Source organism: Aristolochia californica, unplaced genomic scaffold, assembly GCF_029961685.1.
Source record: "Aristolochia californica isolate CCGP_79_NKW_82.1479 unplaced genomic scaffold, dmAriCali1.0.hap1 SCAF_3, whole genome shotgun sequence".
In the NCBI taxonomy this organism is placed as follows: Eukaryota; Viridiplantae; Streptophyta; class Magnoliopsida; order Piperales; family Aristolochiaceae; genus Aristolochia; species Aristolochia californica.
Genome location: NW_027181992.1, coordinates 30,080,099 through 30,092,180, shown reverse-complemented (window position 1 = coordinate 30,092,180; position 12,082 = coordinate 30,080,099).

Genomic DNA, 12,082 nt, shown 5'->3' with positions numbered 1-12,082 from the left:
CCTAATAACTCTGAATTTTATAAGAAAGGGATTTTTCTACACATGTTTTAAAAAATGGATATGCATGCTTGAAATATATTAAAGATTCAAATGACCCATGGATCCAACCCTTTTAAAGAGTATAACAAACGCTCATTAAATTCTCAAGTAAACGTGCAGTGGGATATTTACCCTAGTCAAACAACCCATTATTTTGCCCATTTACAAAAAGCTGACCTAACGATCACAAATAATTGTAAAGTGATTTATCATGCGTAGCTGGCTATATATTTTTTAAGGAATGACTAATGGATTTGGAGTCAACACTCAGTTAAAAATCTCCTACCTCCCCCTTTTCCTAATGATTGAAAAACCTAATACATAAAAACTAAAAAGAGTTGACAATCCCTAAAAATTAAGGAGACTTTTTGGAATTATCTCTCTCTACATTTGTGCATTGTGCAATTCCATTTTAGAGGTATAATTTTTTCTTAAATCAAAACTTTAGTTTTCACTTTCAGTTCATGTAAACAAAAAACAGATAAGAGACAAATAGATCACAACATAATAAAAATTTTAGAGTTTATTTGTGGAAAATTTTTAAAGAAATAATAAATGTAAGTAAATAAAATCTATTCACACAGCACAAAAGAACACAAAAGTTCAGTTATCCATGTTTGGGACATTCCTCAAGTTCAACCCTAATAGCTTGGAATTTTATAAGAAAGAGATTTTTCTACACATGTTTTAAAAAAAATGATATGCATGCTTTAAACATGTTAAAGATATAAATGCCTTATGAATCCAAACATTTTAAAGAGAATAACAAACATTAATTAAATTCTCAAGTGAACGTGCGGTGGGATGTTTACCCGTGTAAAACAAGCCATTATTTTGCCCATTTTCAAAAAGCTGACCTAACGATCATAGATGATTATAAAGTGATTTATCTTGCGTAACGGGCTATATTTTTTTAAGGAATAAGTTACGGATTGGGAGTCAACACTCAGTTAAAAATGCCCCACCTCCCCCTTTTCCCAATGATTGCAAAACCAAATATATAAAGACTAGAAAGAGTTTACAATCCCTAAAAATTACGGATACTTTTTGGAACTATCTCTCTCTACATTTGTGCATTATGCATTTCCTTTTTAGACGTATAATTTTTTCTTAAATCAAAACTTGAGTTTTCATTTTCCCTTCATCTCGTAAACAAAAAAGAGATAAAAGTCAAATATATCACAACAAAATAAAAATTTTAGAGTTTATGTGTGGAAAATTTTTCAAGCAATAACAAATGTAAATAAAGAAAATTTATTCACACACCACAAATGAACACAAAAGTTTTGTTATCCAAGTTTGGAAAATTCCACTAGTTCAAACCCAATAGCTTGGAATTTTATGAGAAAGAGATTTTTCAACACATGTTTTAAAAAATGGATATGCATGCTTGAAGTATGTTAAGGATACAAATGACCTATTGATCCAAACCTTTTACAGAGAATAAAAAGCACTCATTAAATTCTCATGTGTTCGTGCGGTATGATATTTACTCGAATCAAACAAGCCATTATTTTGTCCATTTACAAAAAGATGGCCTAACGATCATAGATGATTATAAAGTGATTAATTATACATAACTGGCTATATTGTTGTAAGGAATGACTTATGGAATTGGAGTCAACACTCAGTTAAAAATCCCCGCCTGCACCATTTCCCGAAAATTCCAAAACCTTACATATAAAAACTAAAAAGAGTTTCAAATCCCTAAAAATTATGAAAAATTTTTGAAATTATCTCTCTCTACGTTTGTACATTGCGCATTTCCATTTTAGATGTATCATGTTTTCTTAAATCAAAACTTTAGTTTTCACTTTCCCTTATTCTCGTAAACAAAAAATAGATAAAAGCCAAATAGATCACAACAAAATAAAAATTTTAGAGTTTATGTGTGGATAAATTTTAAAGAAATAAAAATTGTAAGTAAATAAAATTTATTCACACAGCACAAATGCACACCAAAGTTTTTTTTATCCATGTTTGGGAAATTCCTCTTGTTCAACCCTAAGAAAGAGATTTTTTTAAAAAAGTTTTAAAAAATGGATATGCATGCTTTAAACATGTTAAAGCTGCAAATGACCTATGGATCCAAACATTTTAAAGAGAATAACAAACATTCACAAAATTCTCAAGTGAACGTGCTGTGGGTTATTTTCTTGAGTAAAACAAGCCATTATTTTGCCCATTTACAAAAAGCAGACCTAACGATCATAGATGATTGTAAAGTGATTTTTCATGCGTAACTGGCTATATTTTTGTAAAGAATAATTTGTGGATTGGGAGTCAACACTCAGTTAAAAATCCCCCACCTCCCTCTTTTCATGACGATTGCAAAACCAAATATATAAAAACTAAAAAGAGTCTACAATCCCTAAAAATTATGGACACTTTTTGGAATTATCTTTCTCTACATTTGTGCATTGTGCATTTCCATTTTAGATGAATAATGTTTTCTTAAATAAAAACTTTAGTTTTCAATTTCCCTTCATCTCGTAAAAAAAAAGAGATAAAAGGCAAATGGATCAGAAAAAAAAATTAGATATTATGTGTGAAAATTTTTTAAAGAAATTAAAAATGTAAGTAAATAAAATTTATTCACACAACACAAATAAACACAAGTTTTGTTATCCAAGTTTGGGAAATTCCACTAGTTCAACCTTAATGGCTTGGAATTTTATAAGAAAGAGAATTTTCTACACATGTTTTAAAAAATGGATATGCATGCTTGAAACATGTTCAAGAGGCAAATGACCTATGGATTCAAACCTTTTAAAGAGAATAAAAAACACTCATTAAATTTTCAAGTTTACGTGCTGTGGGATATTTACCCGAGTCTAACAAGCCATTATTTTGCCCATTTACAAAAAGATGGCCTAATGATCATAGATGATTGTAAAGTGATTTACCATTCGTAACGGGTTATATTTTTGTAAGGAATGACTTAAGGATTGGGAGTCAACACTCAGTTAAAAAACCGTGGGGGGGGGGGGGGGGTCCCTTTTTTCCCGACGATGGCAAAACCTTATATATAAAAACTAAAAATAGCTTACAATACCTTAAAATAACGGTCACTTTTTTGAATTATCTCTCTCTACATTTTTACATCATGCATTTCCATTTGAGATGTATACTTTTTTCCTAAATCAAAACTTAATTTTTCACTTTCCCTTGATCTCATAAACAAAAAAGAGATAAAAGGAAAATAGATCACAACAAAATAAAAATTTTAGAGTTTATGTATGGAAACAATTTATAGCAATAACAAATGTAAGTAAATAAAATTTATTCACACAGCACAAATAAACACAAAAGTTTTGTTTTCCAAGTTAGGGAAGTTTCACTAGTAGAATCCTAATAGCAAGTGAACGTGCGGTGGGATATTTACTTCAGTCAAACAAGCCATTATTTTGCCCATTTACAAAAAGCTGACCTAATGATCATAGATGATTGAAAAATGATTTATCATGCATAATTTGCTTTATTTTTGTAAGGAATGACTTATGGATTGGGAGTCATCACTCAGTTAAAAAACCCCCGCTTCCCCCTTTTCCGGACAATTACGAAAACTAATATAAAAAAACTAAAAGGAGCTTAAAATCCCTAAAAATTACAGACACTTTTTGGAATTATCTCCCTCTACATTTGTGCAATGTGCATTTCCATTTTCGTTGTATACATTTTTTTTAAATCAAAACTTGAGTTTTCACATCTCGTAAACAAAAAAGCGATAAAAGGCAAATAGATCACAACAAAATGAAAATTTTATTGTTTATGTATGGAAAAAATTTAAAGCAATAACAAATGAAAGTAAAGAATATTTATCCATACACCACAAGTGAACACAAAAGTTTTGTTATCCATGTTTGAGAAATTCCACTTGTTCAACCCAAATAGCTTGCAATTTTAAAAGAAAGAGATTTTTCTACACATCTTTTAAAAAAAGGATATGCATTCTTGAAACATGATAAATATGCAAATGACCTATAGATCGACACCTTTTAAAGAGAATAACAAATGCTCATTAAATTCTCAACTGAACGTGCTGTGGGATATTTACCCGAGTCAAACAAACCATTATTTTGCCCATTTACAAAAAGCTGACCTAACGATCATAGATGATGGAAAAGTGATTTATCATGCGTAACGGGTTATATTTTTTTGAGGAATGAATTATGGAATTGGAGTCAACACTCAGTTAAAAATCCCCCACCTCCCCCTTTTCCCGACGATTAAAAAACCTAATATATTAAAACTAAATAGAGTTTACTATCCCTAAAAATTACGGACACTTTTAGGAATTATCTCTCTCTACATTTTTGCATTATGCATTTCCATTTTAGATGTATAATTCTTTTCCAAAATCAAAACTTTAGTTTTCACTTTCCCTTCATCTCTAAAGCCAAAAGAGATAAAATGACAAATAGATCACAACAAAATGAAAATTTTAGAGTTTATGTACGGGAAAATTTTAATGCAATTACAAATGTAAGTAAAGAAATTTTTTTCACACACCACAAATAAACACAAAACTTTTGTTATCCAAGTTTTGCAAATTCCACTAGTTCAACCCTAATTGCTTGGAATTTATGAAGAAACAGATTTTTCTACGCATGTTTTAAAAAATGGATATGCATGCATGAAACATGTGAAAGATGCAATTGACCTATGGATCGAAACCTTTTAAATAGAATAACAAATGCTCATTAAATTCTCAAGTGTACGTGCGGAGGGATATTTACCCGAGTCAAATAAGCCATTATTTTGCCCATTTGCAAAAAGATGGCCTAACGATCATATATGATTGTAAAGTGATTAATCATTTGTAATGGGCTATATATTTTTAAGGAATGACATATGCATTGGGAGTCAACACTAAAGTTAAAAGTCCTATGCCTTCCCCTTTTCCCAACGACTGCAAAACCTTATATATAAAAATTAAAAAGAGTTTCCAATCCCTATAAATTACGGACACTTTTTGGAATTATCTCTCTCTACATTTGCGCATTGTGCATTTCTAATTTAGATGTATATTTTTTTCCTAAATCAAAACTTGAGTTTTCACTTTCCCTTCATCTCATAAACAAAAAAGAGATAAAAGGCCAATAGATCACAAAAAAATGAAAATTTTAGAGTTTATGTATGGAGAAAATTTTAAAAAATAACAAATGTAAATAAAGAAAATTTATTCACATAGCACAAAAGAACACAAAAGTTTTTTTATCCAAGTTTCGGAAATTCCACTACTACAAACCTAATAGCTTGGAATTTTATAAGAAATAGATTTTTCTAAACATCTTTTAAAAAATGGATATACATGCTTGAAACTTGTTAAAGATGCCAATGAGCAATGGATCAACACCTTTTAAAGAGAATAACAAATGATCATTAAATTGTCAAGTGAACGTGCGGTGGGATATTTACCCGAGTCAAACAAGCCATTATTTTGCCCATTTACAAAAAGCTGACCTAACGATCATACAAGATTGAAAAGTGATTTATCATGCGTAACGGGCTAAATTTTTGTAAGGAATGACGTATGGATTGGGAGTCAACACTCAGTTAAAAACCCCCCACCAACCCCATGCAAAACCTAATATATAAAAACTAAAAAGAGTTCACAATCCTTAAAATTTACGGACACATTTTTGAGTTATCCCTCCCAAAATTTGTGCATTGCGCATTTCCATTTTAGATGTATACTTTTTTCTTAAATCAAAACTTTCCCTTCATCTCGTAAACAAAAAAGAATAACAGACAAATAGATCACAATTTTAGAGTTTTTGTAAGGAAAAAATTTTAAGCAATAACAAATGTAAGTAATGAAAATTTATTCACACATCATAAATGAACACAAAAGTTTATTTATCCAAGTTTAGGAAATTCCATTAGTACAACCCTAATTGCTTCAAATTCTATAGGAATTGGATTTTTGTACACATGTTTTAAAAAATGGATATGCATGCTTGAAACAGGTTAAAGATGCAAATGACCTATGGATCCAAACCTTTTAAAGAAAATAACAAACGCTCATTAAATTCTCAAGTGAACGTGCGATGGGATAATTACCTTAGTCAAACAAGCCATTCTTTTGCCCATTTAAAAAATCTGACCTAAGGATCATAGATGATTGTAAGGAGATTAATCATGCGTAACGGGCTACATTTTTTTAAGGAATGTCTTATTGATTGGGAGTCAACACTCAGTTAAAAATCCCCCGCCTCTCCTTTTTCCCGACAATTGCAAAACATAATATATAAAAACTAAAAAGAGTTTCCAATTTCTAAAAATTGCGGACACTTTTTGGAATTATCTCTCTCTACATTTGTGCATTGGGCATTTCAATTTTAGATGTATACTTTTTTTCTTCAATCAAAATTTGAGTTTTCACTTTCCCTTCATCTCATAAACTAAAAAGATATAAAAGGCAAATAGATCACAACAAAATGAAAATTTTAGAGTTTATGTATGGAAAAAATTTAAGGCAATCACAAATGTAAGTAAAGAAAATTTTTTCATACACCACAAATGAACACAAAGGTTTTGTTATCCTAGTTTGAGAAATTCCACTACTTCAACCCTAATAGCTTGCAATTTTTAAAAAAGAGATTTTTCTACACATCTTTTAAACAATGTATATGCATGATTGAAACATGTTAAAGATGCAAATGACCTATGTATCCAAACCTTTTAAAGAGAATAACAAACGCTCATTAAATTCTCAAGTGAACGTGCGGTGGGATATTTACCCGATTCAAACAAGCCATTATTTCTGCCATTAACAAAATGATGGCCTAAGGATCATAGATGATTGTAAAGTGATTTATCATTTGTAACGGGCAACATTTTATTATGGAATGACTTTTGGATTCGGAGTCAACACTCAGTTAAAAATCCCTCGCCTCCCCCTTTTCCCGACGATTACAGAACCTTATATATAAAAACTAAAAGGATTTTACAATCCCTAAAAATTATGGACACTATTTGGAATTATCTATCTCTAAATTTTAGCATTGTGCATTTCCATTTTAGATGTACACTTTTTTCTTATATCAAAACTTGAGTTTTCACTTTCCCTTCATCTCGTTAACAAAAAAAGAGATAAAAAGCAAATAGATCACAACAAGATGAAAATTCTAGAGATGAACTATGGAAAAAAATTAAAGCAATAATAAATGTAAGTAAAGAAAATTCATTCACACAACACAAATGAACACAAAAGTTTTTTTATCCAAGGTGGGAAATTCTACAAGTACAACCCTAATGGCTTAGAATTTTATAAGAAATAGATTTTTCTACACATCTTTTAAAAAATGGATATGCATGCTTAAAACATGTTCAAGATGGAAAAGACCTATGAATCCACACCTTTTAAAGAGAATAAGAATTGCTCAATCAATTCTCAAAAGAACATGCGGTGGGATATTTACCTAAGTCAAACAAGCCATTATTTTCCCATTTACAAAAAGCTGACCTAACAATCATGGATGATTGAAAAGTGATTTATCATGCGTAACGGGTTATATTTTTTTAAGGAATGACTTATGGATTGGGAATCAACACTCAATTAAAAATTGTCCACCTCCCCCTTTTCCCGAAAATTTCAAAACATAATATATAAAAACTAAAAAGAGTTTTCAATCCCTAAAAATTACGGCCACTTTTTTGAAATATCTCTCTCTACATTTGTGGATCGTGCATTTCCATTTTATATGTATAATTATTTCTTAAATCTAAACTTGACTTTTCACTTTCCCTTGATCTTGTAAACAAAAAAGAGAATAAAGGCAAATTGATCACAAGAAAATGAAAATTTTAGAGCTTATGTATGGAAAAAATTTAAAGAAATAACAAATGTATGTAAAGAAAATTTATTCACATAGCACAAATGAACACAAAATTTTTGTTATCCAAGTTAGGGAATTTCCACTAGTACAATCCTAATAGCTTGGAATTTTATAAGAAAAGGATTTTTCTATACATGTTTTAAAAAAAGGATATGCATGATTGAAACATGTTAAAGATGCAAATGACCTATGGATCGACACCTTTTAAAGATAATAGCAAATGCTCAATAAATTCTCAAGTGAACATGCAGTGGGATATTTACTCGAGTCAAACAAGCCATTGTTTTGCCCATTTATAGAAAGCTGACCTAACGATCATAGATGATTGAAAAGTGATTTATCATGCATAACAGGCTATATTTTTGTAAGGGATGACTTATGGATTGGGAGTCAACACTCAGTTAAAAATCCCCCACCTCCCCCTTCTCTCGGCGATTGCAAAGCCTAATATATAAAAACTAAATAGAGTTTACTATCCATAAAAATTACGGACACTTTTTGGAATTATCTCTCTCTATATTTGTGCATTTTGCATTGTGCATTTCATTTTTAGATGTATTATTTTTTATTAAATAAAAAATTTAGTTTTCAGTTTCCCTTCATCTCAAAAACAAAAAAGAGATAAATAGGCAAATAGATCACAACAAAATGAAAATTTTTGAGTTTATGTATAGGAAAATTTTAAAGCAATTACAAATGTAAGTAAATAAAATTTATTCACACACCACAAATAAACACAAAAGTTTTGTTATCAAAGGTGTGTAAATTCCACTAGTTCAACCCTAATGCTTTGGAATTTTAGAAGAAACAGATATTCTACACATGTTTTAAAAAATGGAGATGCATGCTTGAAACATGTGAAAGATGCAATTGTCCTTTGGATCCAATCCTTTTAAAGAGAATAAAAAATGCCCATTAAATTCTCAAGTGTACACGCGGTGGGATATTTACCCGAGTCAAATAAGCCATTATTTTGCCTATTTACAAAAAGATGGCCTAACGATCATAGATGATTCTAATGTGATTAATCATTTGTAAGGGGAAATATTTATTTAAGGAATGACTTATGGATTGGGAGTCAACACTCAGTTAAAAATCCTACCCCTCCCCCATTTCCCGATGATTTCAAAACCTTATATTTAAAAATTAAAAAGAGTTTACGATCCCTAAAAATTTTGGACACTTCTTGGAATTATCTCTCACTACATATGTGCATTGTGCATTTCTATTTTAGATGTATACTTTTTTCTTAAATCAAAATCTGAGTTTTCACCTTCCCTTCATCTATTAAACAAAAAAGAGATAAAAGTCAAATCGATCACAACAAAATGAAAATTTTAGAGTTTATGTATGGAAAACATTTAAAGCAATAACAAATGTAAATAAAGAAAATTTATTCACACAACACAAATGAATACAAGAGCTTTGTTATCTAACTTTGAGAAATTCCACTAGTAAAAACCTAATAGCTTGGAATTTTATAAGAAATAGATTTTTCTACACATCTTTTAAAAAATGGATATGCATGCTTGAAACATGTTAAAGAAGCCAATGACCTTTGGATTGACACCTTTTAAAGAGAATAACAAGTGCTTAATAAATTCTCACGTGAACGTGCGGTGGGATATTTTCCCGGGTCAAACAAGCCAATATTTTTCCCATTTACAAAAAGCTAACCTAAAAATCATACATGATTGAAAAGTGATTAATCATGTGTAATGGCCTAAATTTTTGTAAGGAATGACTTATGGATAGGGAGTCAACACTAAATTAAAAATCCCCCACCTCCCCCTTTTCCCGATGATTGCGAAACTTAATATATATAAACTAAAAAGAGTTTACAATCCTTAAAATTTATGGACACTTTTTGGAATTATCTCTCCCTATATTAGTGCGTTGTGCATTTCCATATTAGATGTATACTTTTTCCTTAAATCAAAACTTGAGTTTTCACTTTCCCTTAATCTCGTAAACAAAAAAGAGATAAGAGACAAATAGATCACAACAGCATGAAAATTTTAGAGTTTATGTAAGGAAAAATTTAATGCAATAAAAAATTTAAGTAATGAAAATTTATTTACACAGCATAAATAAACACAAAGTTTTGTTATCCAAGTTTGGGAAATTCCACTAGTACAACCCTAATTGCTTCGAATTCTATAAGAATTAGATTTTTGTACACATGTTTTAAAAAACGGATATGCATGCTTGAAACATGTTAAAGATGCAAATGACTTATGGGTCCAAACCTTTTAAAGAGAATAACAAATGCTCATTAAATTCTCAAGTGCACGTGCGGCGGGATATTTACCCGAGTGAAACAAGCCATGATTTTGCCCATTTACAAAAACCTAACTTAACGATCATAGATGATTGTAAAGTTATTAATCATGCGTAATTGGCTATATTTTTTTAAGGAATGTCTTATTGATTGAGAGTCAACACTCAGTTAAAAATCCCCCACCTCCCCTTTTCCCGACAATTGCAAACCAAAATATATAGAAAATAAAAAGAGTTTACAATTCCTAAAAATTATGGACACTTTTTGGAATTATCTCTCTATAAATTTGGGCATTGGGCATTTCAATTTTAGATGTATACTTTTTTTCTTCAATCAAAACTTGAGTTTTCACTTTCCCTTCATCCCATAAACAGAAAAGATATAAATGGCAATTAGATCACAACAAAATGAAAATTTTAGAGTTTATGTTTGGAAAAAAATTTAAAGCAATAACATATGTAAGTAAAGAAATTTTATTCACACACCACAAATGAACACAAAAGTTTTGTTATCCAAGTTTGGGAAATTCCACTACTTCAACCCTAATAGCTTGCAATTTTTAAGAAAGAGATTTTTCTTCACTTCTTTTAAACAATGGATATGCATGATTGAAACATGTTAAAGATTCAAATGGCCTATGAATCCAAACCTTTTAAAGAGAATAACAAACGGTCATTAAATTCTAAAGTGAACGTGTGGTGGGATATTTACCTATGTCGAAGAAGCCATTATTTTGGTCATTAACAAAAAGATGGCCTAACGATCGTAGATGATTGTAAACTGATTTATCATTCTTAATGGGCTATATTTTATTATGGAATGACTTTTGGGTTGGGAGTCAACACTCAGTTAAAAATCCCCCACCTCCCCCTTTTCCCGACGATTGCAAAACCATATATATAAAAACTAAAAGGTGTTTTCTATCCCTAAAAATTACGGTCACTTTTTGGAATTATCTCTATCTACATTTGTGCATCGCCCATTTTGATTTTAGATGTATACTTTTTTCTTAAATCTAAACTTGAGTTTGCACTTTCCCTTCATCTCGTCAACAAAAAAGGGAAAAAAGGCAAATAGATAACAACAAAATGAAAATGTTAGAGTTTATGTTTTGAAAAATATTAATGAAATAAAAAATGTATGTTAAGAAAATTTATTCACACGGCACAAATGGACATAAAAATTTTTTTATCCAAGTTTGGGAAATTCCACTAGTACAATCCTAATAGCTTGGAATTTTATAAGAAAAGGATTTTTCTATGCATGTTTTAAAAAATGGATATGCATGATTGAAACATGTTAAAGATGCAAATGACCTATGGATCGACACCTTTTAAAGAGAATAACAAATGCTCAATAATTTCTCAAGTGAACGTGCGGTGGGTTATTTACCCGACTCAAGGAAGCCATTATTTTACCCATTTATAGAAAGCTGACCTAACGATCATAGATGATTGAAAAGTGATTTATCATGCGTAATGGGCTAAATTTTTGTAAGGGATGACTTATGGATTGGGAGTCAACACTCAGTTAAAAATCCCCACCTCCCCCTTTTCCCGAAAATTTCGAAACCCAATATATAAAAGCTAAAATGAGTTTTCAATCCTTAAAAATCATGACCACTTTTTTGAATTATCTCACTCTTCATTTGTGGATCGTGCATTTCCATTTTAGATGTATACATTTTTCTTAAATCTAAACTTGAGTTTTCACTTTCCTTCATCTTGTCAACAAAAAAGAGAAAAAAGGCAAGGCAAATAGATTACAAGAAAATGTAAATTTTAGAGTTTATGTACGGAAATTTTTTTAAGAAATAACAAATGTAAGTAAAGAAGATTTATTCATATAGCACAAATGAACACAAAAGTTTTGTTATCCAAGTTAAGGAAATTCCACTAGTACAACCCTAATAGCTTTG